The 13,130-nt window shown below is 45.9% G+C and overlaps 1 protein-coding gene across 3 annotated transcripts in view; it reads left to right on the top strand.

The window, feature by feature from the left end:
* Positions 1-2,162: 2,162 nt before the first annotated feature.
* The window catches only part of pparg (peroxisome proliferator-activated receptor gamma), a 114,117-nt gene continuing 103,149 nt past the window's right edge, over positions 2,163-13,130 (top strand). For 2 of the 3 annotated variants that reach the window (XM_078209717.1, XM_078209718.1), the window contains exon 1: positions 2,234-2,365. The gene's annotated coding sequence lies outside the window, so the exon portion shown is untranslated. Of the gene's footprint in view, positions 2,366-13,130 lie in introns of all 3 variants that reach the window. The other variant, XM_078209715.1, reaches the window with a different exon arrangement.

The following is a 13,130-nucleotide window of genomic DNA, read 5'->3' as shown; positions in this document are numbered from 1 at the left end:
TTTTTACACAATAAGTGGCGCCTTGTGGTTAAAATGGGGAGAACCAGAGAAAGCCAATGCACTGACTGACCAAGACACTGAATGATTCGTCCAGACGTTGCATTATCAGGGTGCACAGTGGCACAGTGGTTAGCACTGCTGCCTCACAGCTCTCCAGGGACCCAGGTTCAATTATGGCCTTGGGTCACTGTCTGTGTGGAGTCTGCACGTTCTCCCCGTATCTGCGTGGGTTTCCTTCGGGTGCTCCGATTACCTCCCACAGTCCAAAGACATTACGCGGATTGGCCATGCTAAATTTTCCCTTAGTGGCCTAAGATGTGTAGGTTAGATGAATTAGCCACGATAAATGTGTGGGGTTTAGGCATGGGCACGGGAGAGGGCCTGGGTGGGATACTCTGTCAGAGAGTTGGTGCAGATTCGATGGGCCAAATGGCCTCTTCTGCAATGTAAGTAATACTATGATTCAATGAATGTGTGTGACTCCAAGTGAGGCAGGTAGAGCGATCCTGATTTCAGGAACGGAGGAGCCTCAGCTCTTGACCTTGTCCAACACGTACGAGGTGCTTGCTCCCTGTGTGGATGAGGAAATGGGCTGTACCTAGCATGAGCTAGCTGACCACTGCACTGTGTTACAGAAGGCCATTCAAGAGGGGGGGTAGCAAAAAGACAAGTGGTAGTTGCAGGGGATTCTATAGTTAGGGGATTGATAGCATCCTTCGTAACCCAGATCGTGAATCCCGCATTGTAGATTGCCTGCCCAATGCCAGGGCAAGGGACATCTCTGACCGGCTTGAAAGGATATTGGAGTGGGAGGGAGAGGATCCAGTGTGGTCCACATTGGGGCAAACAACATCATTATAGAATCCCTACAGTGCAGAAGGAAGCCATTCAGCCCATTGAGTCTGCACTGACCACAGTCCCACCCAGGCCCTATTCCTGCATCCCCACATATTTGCCCTGCTAATCCTCTGACACTAAGGGACAATTTAGCATGGCCAATCAACCTAACCCGCACATCTTTGGAGTGTGGGAGGAAAATGAGCACCCGGAGGAAATCCGCGCAGACACGGGGAAAACATGCAAACTCCACACAGACAGTGACCCGAGTCCGGGAATCAAACCTGGGTCCCTGGCGCTGTGAGGGTAGCAGTGCTGACCATTGTGCCACTGTGCCACTCCCTCCACTGTGCCACCATGCCGCTCTCCCCACTGTGCCACTGTGATGCCCACCACTGTGCTACCCCCCACTGTGCCACCGTGCTGCCCCCACTGTGCCACCATGCTTCCCCCCACTGTGCCACCATGCTGCCCCCCACTGTGCCACCGTGCTGCCTCCCACTGTGCTGCTCCCCCACTGTGCTACTGTGCTGCTCCCCACTGTGCTACTGTGCTGCTCCCCCACTGTGCTACTGTGCCACCCCCTCACTGTGCCACTGTCCCCGTGCCACCATGTTGACCCCTCTGCTGTGCCATCATGCCGCTCCCCCACTGTGCCACCGTGCTGCCCCCCACTGTGCCACTCCCCCACTGTGCCACCATGCCGCTCCCCCACTGTGCCACCGTGCTGCCCCCCACTGTGCCACTGTGCTGCTCCCCCACTGTGCTACTGTGCCACCCCCTCACTGTGCCACTGTCCCCGTGCCACCATGTTGCCCCCTCCACTGTGCCATCATGCCGCTCCCCCACTGTGCCACCATGCTGCCCCCTCCAGTGTGCCACTGTGCCACCCCCCTCCCCCACTGTGCCACCCCCCTCCCCCACTGTGCCACCGTGCCGCCCTCCACTGTGCCGCCCCCCCTCCCCCACTGTACCACTGTGCCGCCCCCCCTCCCCCACTGTACCACTGTGCCGCCCCCCCCCCTCCCCCACTGTACCACCGTGCTGCCCCCGCACAGACATGGGTAAGACTAGGAAAGAGGATCTTTATCAAAAAGTTGGGAACTAAATGAAACCAGGCTGAATCATCAGCCGCAGCTTGCTGCTGCTCGGCGTGAGCCAGGGGGGGCGCGCCTGCTCCGTGGCGCTCGGGCACGCGCGCCCGTCGGGTGCGCGCGCGTGAGCGCGCGCTCTCACGGTGACGCGCGCCTCAGAAGCCTCCCGTCCCGCGGCGGAGCGCGTGACTGGGATGTTGTGACAGTGGCGCGCCTCACCACTTTGACACCACAGCGCAAGCAGCAAAGCACCTGAGAGCAGAGCGTGTGGGGGCTGTGGCTGTAGCTGTAGCTGTCAGCCTTTTCAACCTTCCCGGGGACGAGATGGGAAGCCGCAGCAACAACAACACTCGCGCTCTGCTGCGGATAAGATAAGAAGCTGTCACCGAGGGGGGGCGATCGAAGATTCTCGCTTGAATGTTGCAAGAGTCAAGGTTAGTAGTGGCAAGCGTTGGCAAAGCTCTGATCCTGAACCGTGTTGCAGTGACAATCAACACACTGGCACTTCAGTGAGTGAGAGGGGCAACTGATTACATTTTCTCACAGCGAGTGGACAGAGTTTGTGTGTGTGTGTAGGGGGGGGGGGGGGGGGGGGAAGCACTTTGCAAACTATACTTTCGAACTGAGGAATTCATCTCCAATTGTATTTAAATTACCGCTTCTGAAAACGTCCACTACAAAACTTGAAGATAGAAGCTGGAAATCTGAAATCCTGACTGAAGTTTGCTGGAAAAAAAACTCAGCAGACCCAACATGATGCTCCTTTCACACCTGAAAACTCTTGTTTCTCCCCACCACAGATGTTGCGGGACCTGCTGAGTTTTTGTCTCGCAACAGCAAGTGATGAGAGAAATAAGAATTTTCAGGTCTGAAGGAGAATTATGTTGGGGTATTTCTTTTTCTGCTCTAATGCAAAACTCCAATTGAGAGAGGGGAGATTGGGATGCTTCATCCACTTTTTAAAGTAAAGATGACTTGTACATTTTCAATTGAGAGAGGGGAGATTGGGATGCTTCATCCACTTTTTAAAGTAAAGATGACTTGTACATATTCACTTTTGGTTTATTAATACGATGTTTTGCATTACTTTTAATGGATTAATCGAGCTCGTTTCAATCTTTTTAAACATTGCACAGAACAAGGTAAGCCTATTTGATTGCTCATGCAATAAGTCACCTACCTAGCTGTGGTATATCACGCTATTTATTTTAGCGGATGCTTCGACTTCTACAGTTGCTTAGCTTCTGTGAGGATGCATGTTGTCTTGGATTATCATATTGTTTGTCCATTTTTGTCTCTTGTTCAAAATCTTGTACAACTTAAAACAAATATTGGTGCGAACAATTTTTAATGGTAAAACAGAAGTTGAAATCATTCTGCGAAATATTATTGATACCATTGATGGAAAATTTCTCCATTTGGTATTTCCACAAGGGTGCTTAACCATTTTTGAAATAAATCCAATAATGACATTAAACCATCAGACAAAGAAATTGCATTTGCATTTTTTGAATTGTTACTAATAGTACAACTCAATGCAAAACCAACAGAACATTATCTAGACACATGTTGTACATCTTATCCTGAAGCTCTGATGAAAGATCATGGACCTGAAACATTGGGCTGACTTTTTGGAAAATCATCCGGAGGTAGGACCATTTCTGGGTCCCAACTCTGCTTTCTGCCCTCGGCTGAATTTTACAGGAGGGGGCCGCCTCCAAATTCACCATCCAAATAGGGAAGGTGGGAGGCCCAGCAACGCAGGGGGGCACTCAAAGCGAAGATCAGCTGGCAACACCACTGTAAAAGTTGTGTGATGATGAGCTGAGTGGAGTAGGAGAAAGATGCACAAGATGGAGATGCAATATCGATGATGGGGCCAACAGCAAATCCTTCAGCCCAAGCACTATCTGGTAGATCTGTCTACAGGTCCATCTTTGCATGCAGATGGTCTGAGGATTGCCAATTTGGTCATTCAAAGTGAAAACTGCACATGCATCTTATGGCACTCTGACCTCCTGCTGTGCTCTCTCTCCTCCTCCTCTGAGTTGCTGAACTTCAGGCAAAGCAGATGTCCCATGCATTATTGGCAAAAATTCTATTCCCTTCTGAAAAAAGGCCACAAATAGGCTCAGTAAATACCTTCATTGGCTTCTTGGGTAGGTAACTATCATCTCCCTAGAGCCACCTCTAGAAAAATTTCAAGGAACACATTGCAAACAATTCGTGGCACAGTAGTTAGCACTGCTGCCTCACGACGCCAGGGACCCGGGTTTGATTCCCGGCTTGGGTCACTGTTTGTGTGGAGTCTGCAAGTTCTCCCTGTGTCTGCGTGTGTTTCCTCTGGGTGCTCCAGTTTCCTCCCATTGTACGAAAGAGGTTAAGTGCATTGGCCAAGCTGAATTCTCCCTCCGTGTAACTGAAAAGGCGTCGGAGTGTGGCAACTAGGGGATTTTCACAGTAGTTTCATTGCAGAGTTAATGTAAGCTTACTTGTGATACAAATAAATAAACTTAAATTCTTCATTTTAAGGAATTCATCTCCAATTATATTGAAATTATGAACTCTGAATTCCTACAATACAAAACATTCATTGTCCTATTAAGCAGGGGGAGGTTTGAATTCATTTTTTATGTTAAAGATGACTAGATATTGCTACTTGATACTTTAGCTCAATTAATTTGCGAGACTAAATATTTTTGAAGCCCTAAATGATATAAACTATCCAGAGAACAAGCTAAACTGACCTGACACTCATGACACTACTAAATCATGTAGCTGTGGTGAGTCATGTTATCCATATTTGCAAACCTATCTTGATGCTTTTGTTGTACATTTCCTCAGCACCCACCATCACCCTCCTGCCTCCTCCTCCCACCTCACTCCTCAAGGCTGCCTCCAGGAGAAGGAGGAAATTGTACCCATTAATTTGGTTTCTCTATCCCCAAACGTGCTGAGTATTTCCTGCATTTTCTGTTTTTATTTGGTCTGGCAGTATTTATAGATAAAGTTGTCAGCGGGCTTCAGATCGAGTATATTTACTGATGCCCTATATCTTTTGTAACATGTACAGAAAAATTTTATTTAATTGAAAAGTGACAATCTACCAATAAGCACAACAAAGATGGCCTTTTTCAGATTCCGCCATTTCATAACAGATAAAGTTAAGTTCATATCTCTGGTTGTCATCTTTGGTTTTGCCTAATCTAACAGCTTAGATGATGTGTGACTTGCATCCTTAAAATTCATATTTTAAAAAGGAAATATAGGGACAGGAAGCATACCTGAAGAAAGCGGGTGACACAAAATATATCCTGTATTGTGCCACCTAGACTTTCAATATTTTGTATATTAAATACAAATTAGTGATTAGTTGGAACAGCAGTCTTCATATTTTTCTGCTTCAAGAGGCTTCTACAAATATTGGCTCACTCTCAACCTTTCATCATGCATTTCAAACAAAAATATCAGCTATCAAAAGAAATACAGTTTTACCATTGAAGAAAATCTTATTGTTTTAAGCCATCTAGTTCAAGTCACTATGCTCACAATATGTAGTGTACCCGTCTCAAATAGGCTGTAGACAGATCTGGAGACTGTGGGCTTTATCTGCTTTTGTTTAAAAAATAAATTTGTGGTTTCAGAACAGATAGATGGCACAAACATTATCAGAACTTCAGAAACTCAGTTCAGTTTGTAATGTGCTAAACATATAATTTACCATAACATGACTCTTAGTTGATGTAAATAATCTAGTGACTTTGCTTTTTCGTTGTTTAGTCTTTATACCAGTATGTATTAAAACCTCTGATTGCTATTGAGAAAGTAAGATTTGGAGTCACCTTTATCTCTTATAAATTGTTAATAAAGGTACAGCTCACTGAACTACTATGTATATTTTGAGTTTTAATGAGTTGTGATTTCATCCTTTACATCATTCCTAACCGATGAAATTTAAGAATGGGCATTGTTTAATGGGAACTCTTCATGGCACTTGTATCAAAATTGTTTTTCATTTGGGTGTTGTGAAATCTGCATTATTAGTCATGTGGGATGACAATCATCTGCCTGCGGCACACGAGGTTTTGCCCCCCCCCACCCCCTTTCCTATGGTTCCTTCTCCTGGTTGGGGTATTGTGCCATAAGTTTCAGCGTCCCTTTAATAAATGTCCAATTGAGCCATGTCAGAGTCAATCTAAGTGGAAGTGTTTAAAGCCAGCTTTAAAATTATTGCTTAAATAAAGATTTATTCTTAAATAAACACATGCGTTGTAGCTTTTTGGTGAAGTGTTGCTGATGTAATTGGTTTCTGTAACTTTCCAGGTAAGTAGCATGTATTCACTTGGGAAATTTGTAGATTTAAACTGAAATATATCATATTTTAAATTAATTTGCAGAATTCATGCGATGTTATGCAATGTACATTACCAATGTATGGTTTCAATATACAGGCAAACTCCAGCTATGTATTCCTGCTTTCTACTTCCCAAGTGCAATGTGTCAATCATAGATACACCCAACCAAATATCCAATTTGAAGGAAAAGGGAACATATTGGAGGGGGGAAGAAGGAAAGCAGGAGATGGGGGAGGAATGGAGGGAAAGGCAAAGTAAATGATGGAAGAAACAAAGTGAGCAATAGAAGAGGCAGAATGGAGGGAAAATGAGGGGAAGGAATTTGTGGAAGGAGTGTGGAGAAGTAGAGTATGTTGTGGGGAAGAACAAACATGGGGTTGGTATTTTCTGTGAATGTTCCTGCTCCATTGGCATCTCAATTCTGGTTGGGTTCGTCTTGTTGTCTCGGCTAAGTGGGAGGACAAATTCCATTGAGCAGTTGGGGTCAGATTCCAATAATTATTTTCCATGCAGAGGAAAGTTCAATGAAGATTTGTACTCCTGTCCTGGGAATTCTGCTCATGGAGCACAGAAGTTTGGTCCAACCAGAATTTTCATGCTGGGCAATGGGGGGGTTTGGGGGAGCTCTGTAGCTCTGTTCAGTTGATAGTAGGTTGTGTGTGTTTGGGCCGGGCGGGGGGGGGGGGGGGGCATTGTTACTGGTGGTTAAGCATAAATATAAGTTTGCGATCATATGTCTGAATTTCTGCTGGCCGGAAGGGAGTAAAGTTGCTGGTCCAATTTAGATATCTCCGTTGTGGAAGGAGTTGTGGTGAAAGTTGAATTTTGTGTACAATCCAAGCATTTCCGCTCAGTAGTGAGGTTGGGGGGGTATTCTAAGCTTGCTGTTCATTTGATGCTGACTAACGCCCTTGAGGGAAATAAATCTCCTGTTTTTACTTGGTCTGACCTATATGTTACTCCATGAGTGCCACATGTGATGTGATTGACCCTTATTTGCACTCTTACTGATGTACTAGCCACTCAATTCGAAGTCCACATCCTACGAATGAATATAAACATTGGGAGATGTAACAGTGCTCTGTTAGATGAGTTAGTGTTACTTTGTTCAATGCTGACAGAGTCTATGGACTCTAATCAGCGACAGGGCAGAGTGATTACTGTTGCCTTGCAGTTTGAATTCCAAGTTTGATGCAAAAAGAAAGGACAATGTACGGAAGAGGATTTGGTTTTCTCCTGAGCACCCCTGAATGAATTGATGCCGGCCGAGTTTGGGGTGTTGGATTGCTGTAAATTCTGGCGACTGGAAGGTTCTGTGAGCAACAGATTTACGGTGTTTCAACCCAGTTTCTTTACTATTGCCCCACCAGTCACTTTCTACAGATGCAGAAGTACAGGTCAGCATTTCTCCGCGATTGCCACTGACTGCAGCTTAAAAGACGCTCGACAGTCATTTCAATTAGTGCAGTGTATGGTTCTGGTTTTCGTGATTGTGAACAGCGCATTCCCATTTCGTCCTGGGTGCCATATGAGCAGTAGTTGTATCTTCGGTGGACGTTAATTCTGTTTTCATTACATCCCATTTCTGAGGCTCAATTTATAAGTGTACCCCGATAAAGGCACATTTATTTTGACAACTCCTCGAATGACCCGTCAAACTTGGGTTATTATTTGTATTGTCTGATGGGTTTGCAAATTCGGCTGTGATCATTTCAGAAGGATCATCAAGGGTACAATGTGGGTGTGGTCAAGTTATGTGCTTGTCCTTAAGTGCTAACTTAGTCACGTAACAATGGCTCAACATTTGTGGAATTGGGTATGCCCCCCCCCCCGTCAGTTAGGATTTTTCCCTCACCTGTCAGCTCAATTTTATTTTAGGACAGCAAGGTGGCATAATGGTTAGCACAGCTGCCTCATAGCGCCAGGAACCCGGGTTTGATTCCCTGCCTTGAATCACTGTCTGTGTGGAGTCGGCACGTTCTCCCCATGTCTGGGTGGGTGTCCTCTGGGTGCTCTGGTTTCTTCCCACAGTCTGAAAGACGTGCTGGCTAGGTGCATTGGCCATGCTAACTTCTCCCTCAGTGTCCCCGAACAGGTGCCAGAATGTGGCGACTAGGGGATTTTCACAGTAACTTCACTGCAGTGTTAATGTAAGCCCATTTGTGACATTAATAAAATGTAAATAAACTTAATTTTGTGCAGGAATTGTGGAATAATAATGGAGGGCAGGTATAACAAGGCATCAGGTATCTTGGTAAGGAACATGACCAACAGGTCCTTAACCAATGAAATTTAGGAATATAAACAGAGGAACAGGGAGAAGAAAGTGGGGTCAATTAGTCAAACCGGGTAGAGAGAGAAATAAAAATTTGGATTGAGTGCGAAAAATGAGGAAGGCAGGAAAACTAAGATATCTGCTTTAAAGTTTCAAAATCTCAAAAAAAAAATGCTTATGCCTACAGCTGAGACTTCATGTTTTCAGATTTTCTTTTCTCAGCCAGAGACATTGGGGGCGATTCTCCCGAAAGTGCTGAATTGGTGGGAAAACTGTTCTAAATCCTGACTGTTCTGACAGTTCAGCTTCTCACCTGAATCTCCGCACTCTGCGCACTGAAGAGATCACAGTCGTGAATCTCATTAAAAACCCAGGGGGGGCAGGGCCTATTCGCGCCGGAGTTTGACAGTTCTGGAGCTCTGCGCATGCACAGTGGTCCGATCTGTCAGACTCCCCGTTTGCTGGCCAGCCAATGCAGAGTAGCAGCGGGACCCCTCACCCCACCAATCACACCTAGGCGCCGCCCACAATAGGCCCCACCCCCTTGGCATTGACTGATGCCCGGTGGGCACTGCCAAGGTGCCCCTTGGGCATGGGCACTTTGCCCCTTGCGCACTGCCAGGGGCACAGGCTGGCACTGCCAGGGTGCCCATCCTCGGGAGGCACCACCCTCCACCGCCCAACCCCCTCGGGGGCCCCCGATTGCCCCTCTCCATTCCGGCAGGGTCTCCCACTAGCTCCCCGAATGTGGGATGAAGTACTCCTGGCGGGGTGGGAGATTCGATCGGGCGATAATTAACAAATATACATATTTAAAATAGATTAGAAACTGATTTAAATGACTTACCTGTCTTACCGCCGGTTTCCAACGTGGTCTGGCTGGCGACTGTTCGCCAGCTCTGGGAGATGTGCATGCACTCCCTGTGCATGTGCAAATCCCCGTTCAAGGCCGCGGACTCGTATCTCCTGGCCGGACCTGCCAGAAAAGTGGGGGGCCGCAATGAGAGAATCGCGGCCATAGAGTGACATTAGAAGGATCCCTACATTGTTAAATGTCAGCCCTAACTTTCTGTGGTTAGTTTATTGCAGGTTTGTCCAACTTCTTTGTGCAGGGGCCTCGTTTCAATTTTTTTCTCACTCAAGGGACCAATGAGCAACTTTCAGCAAGATAAGGTTTGCTGGCACAACATTAAAGATGAATTTTAAAATGGAAATCAATGTCAAAGCAATAAATTGACAATCAAAAAAGGAGCAATTAGTAAAAATGACAATTAAAAATTGCCAAGCAGCAGAGTTGACCAATAAAACCTATTTTGCCTTTTCATTTAAGAAGCAAAGCTAGAGAGACCAACTAGGCCCCAAATCCTGGTCACCAGGGGAGGGAGAGGGATACTGATGGCAAAACACTTCAGGCTGGCTTTGGTGGAATGCATAGAAAGGTGGAGGTCAGAAGCAGCTAACCTTTCAACCTGGGTTTTCCTGCTTTCCTGACCTACTTTATGGATGGGTTTTTCAAGAGTGCATGAGCACGTCCATGTCCAGCTCACTCCCGGTCTCAGTTTTCTTGCTCTCACTCACACACTCATTCATTCACTCACACACATTCATTCACTCACACAGACTCACTCACTACCCACCCAGCCAAGAAGGTTTGGACAACTTACTGAGGAGGTATTCGGGACACTGAAGTGGCACACATCTTCACTCCACCCCTTTCTTGGGCACCAGCTGTCCCAGGCAGATGCTGTTGCTGTAATTCTTCTGTTCCTTGAGGCCACCCCAGCCCGCTCCATTATCTTGAGCCCTTTATTGCTTTGGGAGCTGATGCTTACACGGGAGGACAAGAGAGAGAGGGCACGGCCAAAGGCAGAGAAAGTGTGTGCTGTGAAAACAGAGAAGCCTCTCATTTGCTTCATGTCCCTCCAATCCAAGACTGTTTCTCTCCCAAACTATGCCTGTGATTGGGGAGTTGCAACTCCTTACAGAATATTTCATTGAACCTAATCGACTTTGAACACTGGTTCCGCAGGCCGGATACAAAAGCTTGGGTTTCCAAGTGGGGTTCCATGGGTCATGGGTTAGACAAGCCTGGTTTGTTGCATATTTGCTGCACAAATACAATGATTTCTTGAATTTAACTTGGGGATTGATGATGAACTGCTGTTCCTGCAAGGTATCTCTTCCTCTTCACAATTTGGGCAATTTACACTCATTCAACTAGTTAAAGGAGTAGAGGGCTCGGGAGATGTTAGTAGCATTTCAACTAACCGGGTCCAGATTAAGGCTGGCATAAAGACACTTTGTCTGAATGCATGAAGCATTCGAAACAAAGTAAATGAGTTGATGGCACAAATCCATACAAATGAGTATGATCTAGTGGCCATCACAAAAACGTGGTTGCAGGGTGACCGGGACTGGGAACCGAATATCCAGGGGTATCAGACATTTAGGAAGGATAGACAGGTAGAAAAAGGAGGTGGGGTAGCTCTGTTAATAAAGGATAATATCAGGACGGTAGTGAGAGACGACATAGGCTCTAAAGAGCAAAATGTGGAATCGTTGTGGATGGAGATAAGGAATAGTAGGGGGAAAAAGACACTGGTAGGCGTGGTCTACAGGCCCCCAAATAATAACTTAGAGGTGGGGAGGGCTATAAACAAGCAAATAATGGATGTGTGCAAAAACGGAACAGCAATAATCATGGGGGTTTTAACCTGCATATTGATTGGTCGACTCAAATTGGACGTGGAGGGCTTGAGGAAGAGTTCTTAGAATGCTGTCGGGATAGTTGCATTGAACAGTATGTTACAGAACCTACGAGAGAGTGAGTTTTCTTAGATCTGGTACTGTGTAATGAGACAGGTAGAATTAAGGATCTTCTTGTGAGGGATCCTCTTGGGTTGAGTGATCATAATATGGTTAAATTTCTGATACAGATGGAGGGTGAGAAAGTAGGGTCCCAAACCAGTGTCCTCTGCTTGAACAGAGGGGAGTCCGATAGGATGAGGGCGGAATTGGCTAATGTAGACTGGGTGAGCAGACTGGTAGGTAGGACAGGTGAGGAACAGTGGAGGATTTTTAAGGAGATTTTTTTAAGTGCTCAGCAAAAATATATTCCAGGATAAAGAAGGACTGTAAGAAAAGGGATAACCAGACGTGGATAACGAAGGAAATAAAGGAGAGTATTAAAATAAAAACAGATGCGTACTGAGTGGCCAAAAATAGTGGAGAATTAGTGGATTGGGAAAGCTTTAAAAAACAACTAAGAAAGCGATTAAGAAAGGAAAGATAGATTATGAAACTAAACTAGCTCAAAATATAAAAAATGATAGTAAAAGTTTTAAAATTTATAAAAAGGAATAGAGTGGCTAGAGTGAATGTTGGACCCTTGGAGGACGAGAGGGGGGATTTAATAGTGGAAAACGAGGAAATGGCTGAGACTTTAAATAAGTTCTTTGTGTCGGTCTTCACGGTGGAAGACACAAATAGTTTACCAAATATTAGAGATCGAGAGTTGGTGGGAGGTGAGGTCCTTAATACAATTACTGTTACTAAAGAGGTAGTGCTTGGTAGACTAATGGGACTGAAGGTAGACAAGTCCCCGGGCCCGGATGGAATGCATCCCAGGGTACTGAAAGAAATGGTTGAGGTAATAGCAGATGCGTTAGTAGTTATTTATCAAAATTCGCTGGACTCTGGGGTAGTGCCGGCTGATTGGAAAACAGCTACTGTTATGCCACTGTTTAAAAAAGGAAGTAGACAAAAGGCGGGTAACTACAGGCCGGTTAGCTTAACATCCGTAGTTGGGAAGATGCTGGAGTCCATCATTAAAGAGGAAATAGCAGAGCACCTGGATAAGAATGGTTCGATCAAGCAGACGCAGCATGGATTCATGAAGGGAACGTCGTGTTTGACGAATTTACTGGATTTTTATGCAAATGTGACTAGTGCGGTTGACAGAGGGGAACCGGTGGATGTGGTGTTTTTAGATTTCCAGAAGGCATTCGATAAGGTGCCTCACAAAAGGTGACTGCAGAAGATTGGGGACACGGAGTTGGGGGGTAAGGTGATGGCGTGGATTGGGGATTGGCTATCTAACAGGAAGCAGAGAGTCGGAATAAATGGGTGCTTTTCTCGTTAGCAGTTGGTGACCAGTGGCATGCCGCAGGGATCGGTGCTGGGGCCTCAACTGTTTACAATTTACATAGATGATTTGGAGGAGGGGACTGAGTGTAGGGTATCAAAGTTTGCTGATGACACGAAGATGAGTGGGAAAGCGAATTGCGTGGAGGATGCGGAAAGTCTGCAGAGAGATTTGGATAGGCTGAGCGAGTGGGCGAGGATCTGGCAGATGGAATATAATGTTGGCAAATGTGAGGTTATCCACTTTGGAAGAAATAATAGTAAATTGGAATTTTATTTAAATGGAGAAAAATTACATCATGCTACTGTGCAGAGGGACCTGGGGGTCCTTGTGCACGAATCGCAAAAACTCAGTCTGCAGGTGCAGCAGGTGATCAAGAAGGCGAATGGAATGTTGGCCTTTATCGCGAGGGGGATAGAATATAA

The sequence above is a fragment of the Mustelus asterias genome, chromosome 3, assembly GCF_964213995.1.
Source record: "Mustelus asterias chromosome 3, sMusAst1.hap1.1, whole genome shotgun sequence".
Classification (NCBI taxonomy): Eukaryota; Metazoa; Chordata; class Chondrichthyes; order Carcharhiniformes; family Triakidae; genus Mustelus; species Mustelus asterias.
This window is presented reverse-complemented; position numbering and strand designations above follow the sequence as displayed.